The 18795-nt window shown below is 46.6% G+C and overlaps 1 protein-coding gene and 1 long non-coding RNA gene across 4 annotated transcripts in view; one reads left to right on the forward strand and one right to left on the reverse strand.

The window, feature by feature from the left end:
* Positions 1 to 18795, forward strand: part of tmem178b (transmembrane protein 178B) — a 96663-nt gene that overhangs the window by 66413 nt on the left and 11455 nt on the right. The window lies entirely within an intron of this gene.
* LOC121696975 lies at positions 10560 to 18094 on the reverse strand. The gene is made up of 3 exons (XR_006026364.1): positions 17763 to 18094; positions 10904 to 11120; positions 10560 to 10719 (listed from the first exon to the last, which is right to left on the reverse strand). It is a non-coding gene; the product is annotated as an uncharacterized LOC121696975 (long non-coding RNA).

The following is an 18795-nucleotide window of genomic DNA, read 5'->3' on the forward strand; positions in this document are numbered from 1 at the left end:
TACAGTTTATATCCATGCACAACATACATCTCTGAATTAGTCAGAGTGTTTACCCATGCGCAATGTTGATACATGGGTCAGAAACTGTAGTCGTTGCAGTAGCTTAGCTACAGCCTGCTCCTTATCAGTGCGGTCCATGTGCACCAATATCCCACTCCACTGACCGAAGCTGGAGTCAGCATCTGCACTCGGCTGCTCATGCCTGATCCTGACAAAGGGACCCTACTAGCTGCACTCGGCTGCTCATGCCTGATCCTGACAATGGGACCCTACTAGCCCAGGGAAGCATGGAGACCAACGACGTGACACCTTCTTATTTCTGAAGGCTATGAGCAGAGAGAGCACGCACTGGAGCATGCAATTGTAGCACACACACACACGCACACGCACACACACACACACACACACACACACACACACACACACACACACACACACGGCTTAGGGATCAAGTTAATGTTACCCGAGCCTGATCTTGAGTACAAACTCAGAAGTTGTTGGGCGATAATGCTCAACCTTTTGCACATGATGTGGTCAGGCTTAGAAAGTATTGACGGAGGGGGAACTGCAGGGCCCAGTGCCCACGAGGAGCCAGATTTGAGTCTGACCTACGGTCATTTCCCAACCCACTCCCCATCTGTCTCTCCCACTCATTTCCTGTCCTGTCTTCACAAAATAATGGCTAGAAAAGACCAAAAATATAATTATTGATGCCAACTTTTCGTTATTGGCATGGAGTGCAATTATTCACATTGCCTCATGATGACTTTACAGATCAATCAATCAAGAAACAAGAAATGGATAACAAAATCATCTAAAGAAAAACAACTGGTCACTTGGCTTGAAAAGAGCCAGCAGATACTCAGAAGGTCAGCAGCCATTAAGTGGTATGGCAGCAGTGAGTCAGAGAGCCCTGCATTGACTTTAGACCTGCAGAGTAATTGATGTATCGTGTTTGTGTGGCACATTGATGGGAGCACTCGTACCTTTAGAGGGTGAGTTCAGTCTGGGTCGGCTGAGTCCAGGAAGCCTCTTGACCCCTCTGCAACGGCAACACCAGATGGAGATTACGTGACAGCGGCTCGCTTCCTGCTGAACCCGCTCACCCGCCTGTCCGCTCGCTCTCGTTCGCTCCTGTCCGACACGCGTATCCCGCTGTGCCGCCGCCCTCTCTGCGGCGTAGCGAGCCACGGGGCTGTGCCAGCCGGGCAGCGTGCGGCGGCGAAGCGACAGGTGACACCCGGAGTTCAGCCGTCCCAGCATGCCTCAGACAGACAGCCGGGAGGGCAGAGGTCGCGTGCGGATCCTCTGGGACAAATGGGCACCGCAGCGGGAGGGAGAATTAGTGAGAGAACAACAGAGAGATGGAGGAGTGTAGAGAGAGGGAGAGAGAGAATAAGAGAGAGAGAGAGAAACCAAGATAGGGATATGAAAGGGAAGAGAGAGAGAGAGAGAGAGAGAGAGAGAGAGAGAGAGAGAGAAAACAACAGACAGAGTGATAGAGGAATGGAGAGAGTGAGAACGAGAGAGAAAACAAATAGAAGACAATCCATGGGCAGAGATAAGAAAGAGCACGGAGACTAAAAGAAAGAGAAATTCACAGCCGCCAGACTTTTGGAGAAACAACATGTGACCGAAGGGAGAGAGAAGCCAAGGGAGAGGGAATAGAATCAGAGAGTAGAAAGCAACAAATGAGCAGAGATAGAGAGAGAGAGAGAGAGAGATGGGGAGAGGGAGAGAGATGGAGTGTTTGGGTGAGGATTTTGGCTCTCATGTTTGTCATAAGGATAGACTGCCAATGGACAACAAAACCAAGCATAAAACAAACTCACTTGAGTGCGCACACACACACACACACACATATAAATATATATATGTGAGAAAGTACACACATAAACTCAATTACAACTGAAAAAATACACACAGAAAAAGCAGTGCGCTGTCATATACTGTAGACTTAGATGCATGCACACTCAGATAAACACCTGAACTCATATTCACATCAAGGGAAGAGACGGCTCTCAAGCCCACTCTTGTTGTGGGTTTCTGTCTGCCTCCATCTCATTTCCTCTGCTCTTGTTGGTTATCCATGAACACTCCGAACAGTTTGTGTGCTGAAGTGTCACACTCAATGACCATAAGAGACACTGGTATTATTGTCAGTGAATCTCTATGAGAGGTAAACTGAAGTATGAATCCCCCAAATACGGCAAACAGAATAAAATCTAAATTATTAGGCTTAGGCTTATAAAAGTGGATTTTCTAAAGCGACGCATACGAGTGGATGTGGATTTTTTTCCCTTTCTCTTTCTTTTTTCCAGGCAAGTGTATCCTGTGTGGATTTAAAAGAAAAAAAAACTCGCCTCTGAGGGCTTTGGCTTTTGTAACAAAGATAGCAGAGAGGATGGATTCATGTGCCTGTGGGCCCCAGATTGTGTTTGTTTAAAAGAGAGCGAGAGAGAGGGAGGGAGACTTAGGGAACTCGTCCTCTCCTGCCATTGAAAGACCCAACTAACCCGGACTCTGTCCCAATTTTCCCCTCTCAGGCACACGCACGCGAACACACACACACACACACACACACACACACACACACACACACACACACACACACACACACACACACACACACACAATGTCTATGCACACGCACACACACACATGCGTGTGCGCACACACACACACACACACACACACACACACACACACACACACAAACCCACACAGATCAAGGTTTAGGGGCCTAACTTTTTGTCACAAATCCCAGCGCAGTAATGGAGTTCGCATTTTCTTTTTTTTTTCCCTCCTGCACGCTTAGACGTCTTAGACTGTTATTCCTCTTGATTCCTTGTGGGAACGAGCTGATTTGCGAGACGGAAAAAAGACGAGTGCTTAAGGCGGCCAAGCCTGGAGGGAGCGCAGCGGAATGGGGAAAGTGGCCCGACGTGCGTCATGTGAATGAGGCTGCGTAACACATGAAGTAACTGTGAGTGACCGTGTAGGACTCTCAAAACCTCTCGGCAAAATACAGCATGGAGAAGTTTGCATAACTTGAAATCAGCAGGTTTTAAGGCCTTGCGTATACACGATTGTGTAGGACCCTTCAAAGCTCTAGGTTGACGAACATGGCTTGTAGAAGTTTGAATAACATAAAATCAGCAGGTTTTTTAGTGTCTGCGCACATAGCACATTGTGTAGGACTCTCAAAAGCTCTTGGCTGGCAAAAGGGGCTTGCAGATGTTTGCATAACTTGAAATCAGCAGGTTTTAGGGCCCTGCAGTAGCCTGGGGGCAGTGCACCATCCATGGTTATGGAGCATGGCACTTTATTCAGCAGATCAATTAGTCAGCCGCCTGATATCGCCCTTGCCCCTTGGCGACCCCGCAGAGAATTTATAAGGCTCACGAGCGAGCGCTTCGATTGAAGTGACCTCGGGGTTGTCAAGGTCACGGAGACCAATCTATCTGGAAGGGTTGAGGGCAGAGTGTGTGTGTGCGTGTGTGTGTGTGTGTGTCTGTCTGTCTGTGTGTGTGTGTTGTACTGTATGTGTGTGTGTGAGAGAGCCTGTATGTTTATTTGTTGGTGACTGTGAGTGTGTATTTGTTTGTTTATCTGTGTGTGTGTCTGTGTGTGTGTTTGTTTGTTTGTTTGTTTGTGTGATGTGTGAGAGAGAGAGAGTTTATTTGTTGGTGTCTGTGTGTGAGTGTCTGTGTGTGTCTGTGTGTGTGTGTGTGTGTGTGTGTGTGTGTGTGTGTGTGTGTGTGTGTGTGTTTGTGTGTGTGTGTTGTGAAGTGTCATGATTCAGTTCCCTTGCGTGCAGAGTGAGTGAGTGAGTGAGCGAGCGAGAGGGACAGACAGGCCGACCGGCTCTGGGCTCTGTGGGCTCTGGGCAGTGCTCTCGAGGCCCCCACTCTCACTCTAATCGGCCTGAGCAAATTTAGGACATAATTGCTTCCAGGCCCTGCCGCCCCTCCTGGCCCCACTGCCATTAGCTTAGCTTAGACGCTTAATAAAATAATACAGCCGTGATAGTCATGATGGTGGAAGCGGGAGGGGGTTTATAGGCGCGTGTCTCCTTTGAAGCTTGAAGGACCCTGGGACTGAGAGAGAGAGAGAGAGAGAGAGAGAGGGAGAGAGAGAGAGGGAGAGAGAGATTGATGGACAGAGAGAGAGGATGCACTGCCAAATGATTGGTAAGGGAGGGATTAATGGCCAGTGATTGGATTCAGTAATTGCAGTGAGCGAAGAAGAAGAGAAGGATGAAGAGGAATAGGAGGAAGAGGAAGAGGCTCCAGAGGTATTCCTCGGTCCTCGGTCACATGACTTCTCCCTCAGAGGTAGTTTACCGCTTCGCCTGTTATGTGGAGGGTTTTGCTTTAAGTGTGTGACCTTGCTGGGCCCACAGAAGTCACTAATAATTTCTCCAAATAATTCTGTAATAAAAAAAACTCTGTCCTGTAGCTGGTCAAGTGAGGCGCTCATAATATCAAGGTCGTGGTCATTTTAATCCCAGAGCACACAAATGTCACCTGACATCTGCTATTTGACGTGGGATATAAGTGTCAAGAGAAGCACCCATTCTATTCAACCACATCATTTCTAAAACAAGTGAGATGCAGGCAAGAGTGAAACATAAGTGACTGAATGTACAACGGAATTCTGTTCTGACATAAATGTAACAAAATAAGGGGCAGCTTTGTGTGTGTGTCTGAATATATACGCCCTAAAAATAGAACTGAAGCATAAAAATGCGCTCTTGGCTCATTTTATGCGGACATAATATGCACGTAAAACGCTGCCAGTCTAAACTGGTGCGTTGATTCCAGTGTAATTCTATTTGTAACAGAAAAAAACAGACATCAAAAGAAAGCAAAAAATGCCTCAAAACAGCTCCGGTGTCTTTGATATGGTGACGTGTGTAGCCGCATGCTAAGAGGCAAGTGTGTGCAGATCCAGACGCACGGTAGGAGCAGGAGTGATAGACAGCAGAAACAGCCCTTTCTTATTCACTCTGAGAGTCGATGTTAAGGCTCTGATCATGGCGAGGATGGGAAGGTTGTCTACCAAGGGGGAGGAAGGGGGTGGGCATGTGGGTGTGTGAAAGAGGATGGGGGGCGGGTGGGTAAGAGATCGTTCGGGGGTGTAAGAGATCATGCACAGGACACCTGTCAGCTGTGAAGTAACACTGTTTCTAGTCTGTAACTCCACACCGCCCTTTTCTCATCCCCAGTGCATATTTTCCCATCAATCCAGCACAACAGTGCCCCGTCTCAAGAGTCGGGTGGAGTACTGCTGGCTGGCAAGCACACACACAGACACACACACACGGACACGGGCACACACACGCAGACACACACACTCACACAAAACATGCTCAGACTCTGTCACAAATCCCCAAATCCACACACATAAGCATAAGCATCTCTACCTATCTAACGTATCTAATAATAATAATAATAATAATAAAGCTTTATTTGTATAGCACCTTTCATACACAGAATGCAGCTCAAAGTGCTTTACATTTGAAGCATGTAACACAATAGTAGTCAGTCAGTCATTATCAATCACTTTTCTTTGCTGTTTATGATATGCTCAGCAACATATCAAAAATATAGAAAATGACGTCATAAGACTGGCAGCCTTAACCCTCTTACCCCCCACAAGCACGCCACACACACCCTCTCTGTCTCACAAGCACACACACACACACACACACATATATATATATACACACACACACACACACACACACATATATACACAAACACACACACACACACTCTTTTGTATGCACGTACATACTCATACTCACACACAAGCACACGCACGCACACACACACACACACGCACACACACATCTTCCTTCAGCCTTGTCTGACAAAGCCCTGGAGGAGCCTGTGCTGAGCCAGCCTTGCCACTCGGAGAGAATGAGTTAGTGCCCGCATGAGGAAGAGGCACTGTCGCGCCAACTTCTGTCTCTTCTCCTCCTCCTCCTCCCCCTCCCTCTTTCCCTCCTCTCTCTCACTTTCTTTCTCTCATCCTTTTTCTTTTCCCTTCTCTCCCCTGTCACCCCTTTCTTTCTGCTGTGCCCTCCTAATCTCTGCCCAACCTCTTCAATTTACTCCCCCTCTCTCCCTGCCTCTCTCTCTCTCTCTCTCCCTCTCTCTCTGTGTCTTTCTCTCCCTTGACTTCATCCTTCTCTCTACCTTCTAAAAGTGCATTAAAATTTCCATTAGAGGGCCCTCAGGCGCGGTGGCCAGTGCCAAGTGACAGAGGACGTGACAGCTTAGCACCCGAGCAGGGGGTGGGGAGAGAGCCATCCCAGACCCTCTCCCTCACTACTCATACCTGATCCATATGGTGTGTGTGTGTGTGTGTGTGTGTTTCAGGAATGTGTTGTTTTATGTATGTTTCTATGTGTGTGTGTATGTGTATGTGTGTGTGTATGTGTGTGTTTCAGGAATGTGTTGTTTTATGTATGTTTCTATGTGTGTGTGTGTGTGTGTTTCAGGAATGTGTTGTTTTATGTATGTTTCTATGTGTGTGTGTGTGTGTGTGTGTGTGTGTGTGTGTGTGTGTGTGTGATGGATTTCAGGTATGTGTTGCTTTATTTATTTATTTATGCTTGTGTGTGTGTGTGTGTGTGTGTGTATGAAAGAGAGAGTGAGACAGAGGGGAGGGTTTGTGGGTATGTATAATGTGTTGTATGTATTCTTGCTGCCTGTGTGTGTGCCTGTGTGTGCCTAGGGGCTATCTGTCTGTCAGGGGATGTATGTTTCTCAATGTATGTCAAAAGAAAGATTTCACGGGGTGAGTGCGTGGGTATGTGTGAATATTTTACATTATCTTGCCGTTCTTCACATTCCGAGTTTTGTCACGGTATCCTTGCCTCAGAGTCTATGAAAAATTTACAATATTAACAACCGGCAGGTAAAACGTCTGTGAAAAAAAAAAACTGTCTGGCTAGGGTTGAAACAGAATGAACCCCTCAAGATTTCGCTTAGCAACCTAAGATATGAAATGAGTTTAGGCTTTGCAGACATATTCCTGTTTTTGTGTGCATTTGTGAAAGACAGAGAGAGAGACAGTTCAGTGGATTCATAGCAAGTGCACTGGGAGATATTTTGGCATGTTTGATGTGACTCTGTGAAACGTGTGTAAAACATATGGACATCATTAAGCTACCTCACTCTTGTCATCTCACAGAAATCCACTGGCACAAAAACAAATAGGAGACAGGCATTAGCGGGAATGTTCTAGATGTAGGCAGTTTACCCTGTGTTTAAATAAACCAAGATGAACACTTGTCAAATGATGACTCAGAGAGATCAAAGTCTTTAATGTTAAACGTTAAAAATGAAGTCTACAATTCTGGTGAACAACCAATCCAATCTACTGTATGTTCCTGAAGTAGCCTAACATGTTGACTTGATGGAATAGTTTATGGCATTGAAGCTTTAGGCAGCCCTTACTGTGTAAACTCTCCTTCTTCGGCTTCTTCAGATGCAGACAAGATGATGAATTGCATGCATCAGCTGTAGCTACAGTAATGCAAGAGTATGACACCATGCTGTTCATGCCTTTTACAGTCACTGCTTGTATAGTGTCTCCTAAACTTCTTCCATTAGTCTTTTGCTCTGCTTCCCTCTCAGTGAGATCATTCAAATGCTGGTGCACCCCACTGACAAGGGTTCACATGGGAATATTCCTTCAAACCTACATTCACTCACACACACAGGTGTGCACGCACGCACACACACACACACACACATGCACACAAACACACACTTACACACAAACACACATATGCATGCATGCACGCACACACACATATACACACACACACACACACACACACACACACACACACACACTCCTTTCCCATTCATTTTCCCTCTTCCAGCTCCCCATTGTAATTTACAGTCCAATCTGTCTGGCCCTGACCCCCACCTGACCCCACGTTCATCCAGCAGGCTGCTGACTTATGAGGGGCTCTCTGCTGGACAGTGGGATGGGCCTGAACCCGTGATCACCCATCATGATTAGACATGATCACAATAAACACCCCACCTCCATTGACCACATGCATTTTTAGCAATGTACCACTGTGCATGTGCAATGTATGCATGTATAAGTGTACAATACATACATATACATACATATAGTTTAAGTCAGTGTATAAATGTGTTGCTGGCCCGTATTACATAGTCCTATGGAAATATGTACATCTCTATCAACACAGCGGGACTTACGGACTATGTCCTGATACTGCCAGATACACCCCTTTTCTCATAGTGTAGTATATAGAGAATGATCATGCACAAAAGACTGAGGGCCTGATGTGTTAGACGGGACCGTGTTATTAGCGCCTTGGCCAGTCTGCAGAAAGTGCAAGCCATTCCTTCCCAGTGTGCGTGGAATTTACGAAGCTATTATCTGACCTGATTCCATTGTTTGTGAAAGTTTATTCTGTTCACCTAACCACAATCGGGTTAACACCTGCTTTTAAAAGGCAAAACATTTTCATGGCATGTCACTGCATGTTTTAAGCTTAAGTAGCAACTAAATATTGCTTGAAACAGGTGTTAGTGCCTTGATACATCTGTATGTGAGAATTTTTTTTAAGAATAAACAAGACAACACATGCAAAGCCAATTAACTTTCTTCCTGATGAGTCTAAATCATGTTATGACAAGAAACACTACTACTGTAGTATTTTTATATATCTAAATATATATTTTTTCTGTTTTCAGACATTGCCAAGTGACAACAGACAATTGTGCTTCCAGCAGTCCCTTTTCTGTCTTTGGCACTAGTTCTGACTGTGTGGAGGGGCACACTGAACTAAAGATGAGAAAATAGAGACGTTTGACATTGACATCGCTTTAGTGTGATCTTCAGAAGCTCAACTAGTTCCTGTAGAGTGGCATTAAACGTATAGGCTTCCCATAATAATTTGTCTCCTCTCTCTCCCTCTCTGTTCTGTCACTCTTTCTTTCTTTCTTTCTTTCTCTCTCCTCTCTCCTGCTTTGTCTCTCGCTTCATTTGGGCTCCCTAAGCCCTCCCAGCCACGTTTCCGCCACTAAAGGGAGAGACTCTTCATTTCCATTCTCTAATCCAAAGCAGTCATTAGAGAGTTCTCGCTCTCATCTCTTTCTTGCAGTCTCTCTCTCATTCTTTTTTTCTCTCTTTCTTCTCTTTCTCTCCCTCCCTCCCTCACGCTCTCTCTCTCTCTTTCGATCTCTGTCCCTTTTCGTGTGGCAGCTTAGCTAAGGCTGATGTTGTGTATGCAAATCCACTGCCTTGTGTGGCTGCTTTGGTTTCGTTCCAGTTGACAGCAATGTGTATGTGTGTATCCCCTTTCTAGTCCCCTGCCACACACACACACACACACACACACACACACAGAGACACACACACACACACACACACAGAGACACACACAGAGACACACACACACACACACACAGACACACACACACACACACACAGAGAGACACACACACACACACACACACACACACACAGAGACACACACACACACACACACACACACACAGAGACACACACACACACACACACAGACACACACACACACACACACAGAGAGACACACACACACACACACACACACACACACACAGAGACACACACACACACACACACACACACACACACACACACACACACACACAGACACACACACACACACACAGAGACACACACACACACACAAACACACACACACACACACACAGAGACACACACACACACACACACACACACACACACACACACACAGAGAGACACACACACACACACACACAGAGACACACACACACAGAGAGACACACACACACACACACACACACACAGACACACAGACACACACATACACACACAGACACACACACACACACACACACACACACACACAGAGACACACACACACACACAGAGAGACACACACACACACACACACACACACACACACAAGCCTCCTCATGTCTCTGCATTGCAAAAGGGTGGGGACATTTCTACTCACTCCCACCCTGCTTCCTCTGCTCTGGCGTCCCCTGCCCAGTCTCCTGCTTCCTCTGCTCTGGCGTCCCCTGCCCAGTCTCCTGCTTCCTCTGCTCTGGCGTCCCCTGCCCAGTCTCCGCAGGGGGGTGAAGAGAAGGCAGGTCTGGGGGACTCCACCACTTGTGCAGGTGCAGCAGGATGGGGCGGAGGCATGTGCTTTTGGTGATTTAAAAGACCGTTACTGAAGTACATCAGCAGATTAGAGCTCCGCTTTTACTGCTGCGCACCAACAATGCTGACGGGGGTGGTATGTTTTAATGTAGTTTCCGCCTCCCATCAAACACACTTACACACACACGCACGCACACACACACACACGCACACACATGCTCGCACACACACATGCACACACACACACGCACGCACACACACACACACGCACACACATGCTCGCACACACACATGCACACACACACACGCACGCACACACACACACACGCACACACATGCACGCACGCACCCACACATACACACGCACGCACACACACACACACACACACACACACACACAGACACTCTTTCCTCCGGCGCGCTGTTTGTGATGACTGTGTGGAAATGGCGGATGAGGGATGGGATGCCGTGCCCGTCAGGGCAGATTGATGGGCACCTCTGCCTTGGCATCTCCTGATTGGCTGGCTGCTCGAAGGGGTGATGAAAGGGTAACCAAAGACAAGGGAGAAAGAGATAGATAAATATAGAGATAGAGAGAGAGAAGAGCGAGAGAGAGACTACTGTTGAGTCATCTGTGCTTCAGCGTATTCCCTCGAGCAGGATGTGTTTGTTAAAGTATTGAACGCCATTGCATATGAAAGACTTTTACCTACAGTACCGTGGGCCTCTCATGGGGCACGCTGTAGTATCACAGGCACCGGAGGGCTGGCTGTCTGTTTGCCGTTCATCTCGGCCGCTGCTCCCTGGTGGATGTGACTAGCAGCACCTGTTAGAGAAGTGCTAGCCGGCTGGATCTGCCCCCGCTAATCCTCTTCACAGCTGTCCTCGGGGCCTCGGCAATGACACTGTCACATCTCCTCCCTCAGCTTTCCAGAGAGGTGCGAGAAAGAGAGAGAAAGAGAGAGAGAGAGAGAGAGAGAGCAAAAGAAAGAGAGGAATGGAGAGAGAGAGACAGGCAGATTGAGAGAAAAAGAGAGAAGATGAGCAACATAAGAGAGATGGATAGGTAGACTTAGTGGGCGGGATGATGGGCAGAAAGAAAGAGATGATGCACAGGAGAGAGAGAGAGACAGAGAGAGGGAGAGAGAGAGAGAGAGGATGAAGGAGAAAGTTGAAAGGGTCGCGGTGAAACAGTTGAAGCAGTTTTGTTTCATGGCCACTCTCTCAGGATGAAGGATGCGCGTGGCTTGGCTAAGTGTGTTTCCCGCGGCGTCCTGTGGGTGAGCGTGCGGCGTGTTTGTCTGCCCCCAACACGAGACGCTTTAATGATGTAACGCGCGGGGCCCCTGGCACCGGGGCTGACTGATTGGCTGTCACCGCACCCGCCATTGCCTCCGTGGCGGCTTGCGCCGGAGCTCTGCACAGCGCCATAAAACCACTCAACCTCCTCGTTTGATTAAAAGAAAAGTTATTAATTTCTCCCTCTCCGTTGACCCCCCCCCCCCTCCCCCCACTTCCCCATCCTCACACACACAGTGGCTGGAGGGACCTAAAGGGAATGTGGAGATTATTCTAGAAACATCATCACCAACTCAATGTTGTTTCCATTTGTCCTAAAATCAATGTGTGTTGTTTTTGTTTTCAGTTATGCTGAGTACCTCTCTATTAAATTTGATTACCCAAGAGTTTTTAATTAGTGGAAATGCCTCTGTGACTCTTGTTTTTGCATATTTGACTCGACCTGAAAGTCTGTGGCCCACTCTTGTTCAAAACTGTGTGCCTTTCTTTGCGTCAGTAGCATCGAAACACACTACACTACACACAGTCATAGCTCCAGTGTGTTTGACCCAAACACTCAACCTGTGTTGTCTGTACATTTATTGGACAAAATGGCTGCCGGTGTTCTTGAGCGCTGCACTACCGTGTGAAATAGTCTTGTGGTCTCATTGGTGCTGCACTCCCCACCACCATGTTGGGGAATAAGGGGGTTCATCTTGCACCTCTTCTGCCCTACATGCCTCTGTATTGTCAGTTGAAGCAGCAGCGTTTAGCTCCTAGCTCTTTTCTCAACCCTCCTGTGCCTCTTATTGATCTGCTAGAAGAGTGTGAGAGTGTTTGTACGTGGATCTCATGACGGCATGTACTGTGTGTGTGTGTGTGTGTGTGTGTGTCTGTCTGTCTGTGTGTCTGTCTGTCTGTCTGTGTCTATGTGTGTGTACCGTTCCACAGAAGAGGGAAGAGTAAGGACCACCATTTTCCCTGTTTATCCTGTAATATAAACCATTCTCCAGATTGAGGTTGTATCCACAAGCTTTAAAAAAAAAATACTATTATTTATTGTATCTCTCCCTCTGGATGTGGCATCTGAGCTAAAGTAAGTGATCACATCACCATTATTTCCTCCTCAGACAGGGAACCCTACATAAGAGCCTGCCATATAGCTGCACTCTGTTGACTAAGTGCCTGCCTTATTACAGCCATCATCAGCATTCTGACAAATAAATGGGTGGCATGGTTGGTGGAAGTGCCATTTTAATTGCCACAGTTTAAGATATGACAAGAAATAAGCCTGAGACAAAAAAATAAATAAAAAATAGAAAACCAAATGGCTTCTGGCCCAGGGTCTGTTTGCTTGGTAGGCTGGAGAGTACAGCCTGTTGTTTCTTTGAAATCCTGTGTGGTGTGTGATTGTGACTGTGTGATGTTTATAAGGTGACATTGACTGAGAGTGGGCTGGTTTTGACAACCCCCTCCACCCCATACACACACACACACACACACACACGCACACACACGCTTGTAATGGACAGACAATAATAGCACGTTGTCGTGGTAACACTTTGCTGACGCTGATGTCCTGGTGTCCTCCGAGAGCCCTCCCGTCAGCAGTGATTGACAGGCGCCTTGCCCCTTTGCTAAACCCAAAAGCACCCACCCTCTCATGCCAAAACTCTATCCTCTCATTGGCACATCACTCTGGACTGACTCATGGTTGGTCCACTGAGGAGCTGCCAGCGGCTGTCGGTCAGAACTCTAATCCCCTAGTGCCCTCAGCTGCCCCGTTTGGCAGTCCATCCGCCCTCTCAGAGTTGACAGAGAGGTGGGGGATTAGGGGGTGGGGTGTGATGGTGTTGGCAGTCGCAGAGTGAGTTTTGGGTAGTGTGAGTGGGATCACTGGTATTGTGTGTGTGTGTGTGTGTGTGTGTGTGTGTGTGTGTGTGTGTGTGTGTGTGAGCGAGTGTGTGTGTGTGAAGAGAAAAATGGATTATGTTGGAGACAGGTGATGATGGGAGACTATGCATGAGACTTGAAAAGAGACAGAAATAGACAAGACGACGAGACCAGTAAAAAAGAGGGAAAATGGAGAAGAGAGCAAGACACACACACACACACACACACACAAACACACACACACACAGTGACTTGTGACACATAGGTGAGGTTGCACGACACACACACACACTCTCCGCAGACTCCCCTAATTTGATTTTGCCACTCGATTGTTTTCTCCCTGGTGGCTGTTGACACGCTGTAATGAAATTAAAGCACTAGCCCCGATGGCCAGTCCAGACACTTATTCTCTCTGACACAAGGGAGGTCGGACAGGGTGGGTCAGAGGTTTATGGGGTATCCGATAGCTTCCCTGGTTCGCCCCAATAGGGAATCTCTCCATCTTGCCTCCCTTACCACATCCCCAAACGATGCCCTCTGGATTGTGTCGAATAACACCTGGCGTAGCTCTTTTATTAAATGATGTGGTATATCCAGTTCTAGCACATGCACAGGTGCGTAGCAGCCCAATTTAAAACCCCGAGAGTGTGTATCCGGTACGTCTCCTATTCCAGACAGCCCAACAATGCCGAGCGTAATCAGCTGGGAGGGGAAGTCTTGCAGAAAAGCACGTCTTATCAGTGTGAGATGTTGCAATTCAGCGCTTCAGAAGAAAGAGAGGGAGAGAGGGAGGGGGCGGAGGAGGAGGAGGGAAAAAAGCCATTTTCATTTCTTTCTTTCTTTCTCTGAAGCTTGTCTTCCACCCTCCCTGTCTCACATTCTTTCAATCATGCTGGTGGTTTGGAAATGTAATTAAAAGGAAATGGTGGCACAAGCCAGAACAATACAGGCTAATAAATAACAGAGGGAGACACACTCACACACACACACAGAAAACTCCGTATGGTGTCTGTCAAAACCTGATACAGTACAAAAAAGAAAGTCGTTATTATCTAGCGTATGCGAGAGCTTACTGCCTCTAATCAGCAAGAGGGAGGAGAAGCCGTCATCATTTGGTGCGCCCCAGTCAATGTGTGTTACCGTTTCCCATTCACCTAACCCATGTGAGGCACCACACCGCTCAGCACGTTCCTTTATTTATGTATTTTATTTATTTGTTTGCTTCGGCGTTATTGCTGTTGTTTTTACGTCAGTGCCGACAGGCTGGTTTTGAGAGACAGGCCAAGGCATTCTAGACCTCCCCGAACTGAAACTTTGCCCCCACAGGGCGATATGCTGAGCTCCGTTCGTCTCACTGCAATGTCAGCGTTAAAGGTCAGAACGGAGCTATCGTGTTGCACGCTTCTGATTTATTAATACGAACAAGCGGTGTTTGTGTTGACGATGTAAACACAAGCCAGCCATGTTCAGGTGTAGCCTTGTGGGTTTTTTTTTTTGTTGTTTTGGTCTTTTTTTGTTGCCAACGGTTACCTGCTGGTCACTTGCTCCTGTGGTGGCACATGTGCACCTGTTTGGGCATATGTTGTTCTAATGTGCCACTGCGATCACCGGTGGACGACAGGAAGTACGGCATGAAAAGGCCCGGGACTTTTTTGAGAGTGGGGGGAGGGGGGGGGAGGGGGTAGTGGAGGATAACGCTGAAGTGCTTACCATGCAAGACTGGCAACGCAGAGCTGCCAATTAGGGTTGGGAGCAGGTGTTCTCAGACGCATGCACTCAACCTGGTCATGTGCCGCCTCATGCAAAACAAGGTAGTCCCGGTGCGGTAAAACATGCTTTGTGATTCAATTGAATTTCATTTACATAGTGATTACCAATGCTCCAGTTTTGGTTCAACTCAATTAGGCCACTGTAGACATATAATAAATACCTTGTTTTGTGGATGGACTTTTAATTTATTATTTTTGTGTAGAGAATCTGTCCCAAGCTCAGGGCTAGGATTAGGAGACTATTGTTATGGGTTATGAAGACCCATTTAAGCTCTTGAGTGCCATTTTGACTCTTTCAGCATGAAGAGGCTCAGGGTTGTGCAGTTCTAGCCTTTTCATTCCTGGCATGTCGAATATTTCTTTCTGAAAGTCAGCCTTTGACATGCGAATTGGCAGTGTTCTTGTCATCTTGCCAGGTGAGCAATGCAATGCAAATGAGGGTCCTGGGAACAGGTGCAGTTGTTGCTTTCCTATCAGCCTTAAGGAGCTCTCTCTCTCTCTCTCTCTTTTTCTCTCTATCCCTCTATCCTCCGTCTGCTCTCCACACCACCACGCTGCCCCCCGCCCCCGAGCTGACACCCCCCCATTGCTACAGCTAATCACCGCCATGTACCACATTAGCATAGGATTGTATTTTTAGCGGCGCACGATGAAGTAAGGTGTGTCATTGAGCACGACTCGGGGAGCGTCACGAATTACACACACGTGAGGCTCGGCGTCTATGACACGGCAGGCGACGTTAACTTAAAGGTGAGAGTTTTCGCCCGCCAACCGAGCTGAGAGAAAAGGCATTTAAAGAGTTTGCTGAAGAGCTGTTCATGAAAAGCAAGAGGGGGGAGGGAGGGGGTGGGGGTCTGATAATCTGCCAGCGAAGGCGATAGTTGCTCATGCAACCAGGCAAGACGCAGTCTTTGTCTATAGGATTACAAATGTAGTCTGCGGATGTTACACTGATTAACTCGGCTTCAATGCAAGACTCCCTTGGAGCACCACAGGCCCACTGAATCCCATACAGTGATGAAAACTATATAGCTATGTGCGAGGATCAGCCTCGACAAACAATGCCATATGTGCTCACAGGAAATGATGCACTAAAGCAGGGGTATTCAATTAATCTTCAGCGAGGTCCAGTTACGGAAAATTTCCTCAAGCAAAGGTCCGGAGCATCATAATGTTTAACGTGCGTGTTTAGGCTATGTATATGTATGTATGTATAATATTAGGATGGATGGATGGAGCCTAGTTGTAGATAGATAGATAGATAGATACTTTATTGATCCCCAAGGGGAAATTCAAGAAATAGAAGATTGTAGGCCTAGGCCTAATGTTTAATGTGAAATAAAATAAGTAGCCTAAAAGGCAACATTCGAAATGAGGAGAAATAAGGCAAGATAAGAGCAGCCTAATTGGGGAGAAAAACTGAGTAGCCTTGGCTATTTTTAAGATCTTAACGTGCACTTAAAATAAAATTTGAGCTGAGACGAGGATGGATATTCCACAGCTGGTTCCTTGAACCCATTAATCAGCAAGTTTAATTTTTATTTTATGTTGACCCAAAATCCTGGAAACCCAGGAATATCACATTGTTGGGCAGTGAATGCATGTAGGCTTAACTAGATAGTGGTGGATCAATCATATTGCCTTCTTAAATCGTAAAATATTCTGTGGTCTCAGTTCACTGTTGAATGGGCCTAGCCTATGCTTGCTCAAAATATATGCTTTGTCTAGTAGAGGTGCTTCAAATTGGCGCTTAAAATCGCCTGTCATATTTAGTTGGCGTTACAGACGTGACAGTTTTGCGTGGTATTGCCCGCGTATCGTTATATAAAGCTCTGTTCTCGCTGTCTAGCTTTCTCCTCTTTGAGCAATCGATTATTTGAAAATAACTTACTTATCGTTAACTTAGATATCCATCTGATTGTTTCTCGTCCCGTCTCCTCTCCTCGCTCGTTTCAGGCTATCAGTCTCTTCCTCATAGTAGGCTACTTTACTCACTGACTCGACTTTATCAGAATTCACAGATTTCACTGGCTGAGTAGCAGCAAGCGAAATGATGGTTCCTGAAGCTCCTGAAGTAAATGCTGTTATCCTAACCAACGAAACATTTAGCGCAGCTTTGAAATCTTACGTGAAAATCTAAATTAGGCTATTATGGTCTGGGTCCGGATAGGATCACGTCACGGTCCGGACACGGTCCGCCATTTGGTGATGGCTGCACTAAAGAAAGGCTTGCCTGATCCAACAGTGACTGTTCTTTTTGAAGCATTACCTCAGGTTACTGTAATTTTCGAAGATGCTCTGTTAGCTTCACATACCGTGCATCAATACAACCACCTAACATTAACATTCCCACAACAACCGCTGTGCATTTTCAATGAAATGCATTTGTTATTTCCTACGTCATGAATTTCCCACACACATCAGCTATTTCACACATTTCTCAAAGCCTCCAAACCATACAATATACAGTCTCCAGGTTGAAAAGCTTGTCTTAACCTGTGAGCAAAGATGTGCAATGGGATTTCCCCTGTATCTTCATGACCTTTGATTGTAATACTGTGTATGAAACAAATGCGCATACTGTAAAAGAACCACCAACAACCTTTGATGTAACTGAACAGTACTCACCAGTACGGCTGTGTGAGATGAGTCGTGGGCCAGTCTTTGTGGATTTTCTTACAAAAGCCTGGTGGCCATCATCACTGTGGAGCCGAGACCACTGGGGACCCACCATCTTGGAAATCCATTGTGTGCTGGTTACGGAGGGGAAATCCATTCCTGAGAGAAATAGGATGGCGGAGATCGATTGCGGATTCATGGAGGTTTCTTTCTCTGGTCTTCTTCGCATTTCTTCTGCAGGGTTTTGTTTTAATAAGCTGGAAAGAAAAAACGGTAACACTTTACTTGACAGTATCACACACAGTATGAACACCTGACACTGTCTTGACACATGAACTCTAACTCTAACCCTAACTTGTTATGACAAAAACAGAATGGCACTTCATGACAGAAGTGTTATGTCATAAACGTTTATGACTTGTTTATGACACGTTCGTGACAGTGTCATGTCACTCTTATGTCGATACCGTCAAATAAAGTGTAACTGAAAAAACAAAAGAAAAAGACAAAGATAGAAAAGAAATTTGCCGGTCAGAAGTTTACAGGAGGAGACGTCATGTTCAGCTGATTGTAGTCGTGCCATGCAAATCCTAATTAGATGGCCTCATGTTCTGGTGCTCATGGTGAGATAAAATCCCTTGAGTATTTCACAGAAGAATGACTCAAGCAGCAAATCAAAATGAGAAGCAGTCCCTGACCAAAATAACATTTCGGTGAATGAAGTATTCTACTGATGAACCACTCAGGAGAAGCCTAAGATGTTTCTAGAATAAATATTTGAAGTTTCTCATTTTGCCTCTCGTTTTCTCACTCGCTCATTCCGTCTTACACCTGCATGTGCTAAAAGCCTTGGAGTGCTGGGCAGAGATTCAGAGGAATGAAGACAAGGGTCCAGAGAGGAATGACCGGTCACTGAGGAGATAGGGCATGGTCATAGGATCCTTCTCTTGGCCCAAGGCCACGTCACAGGCTGATGTCTATCTCTCTTTCTTGCTCTATCTCCTCCTCCCCTCCTCCTCCTCCTCCTCCTCTCGCTCTTTCT

The sequence above is a fragment of the Alosa sapidissima genome, chromosome 22 (genome assembly GCF_018492685.1).
Source record: "Alosa sapidissima isolate fAloSap1 chromosome 22, fAloSap1.pri, whole genome shotgun sequence".
In the NCBI taxonomy this organism is placed as follows: Eukaryota; Metazoa; Chordata; class Actinopteri; order Clupeiformes; family Clupeidae; genus Alosa; species Alosa sapidissima.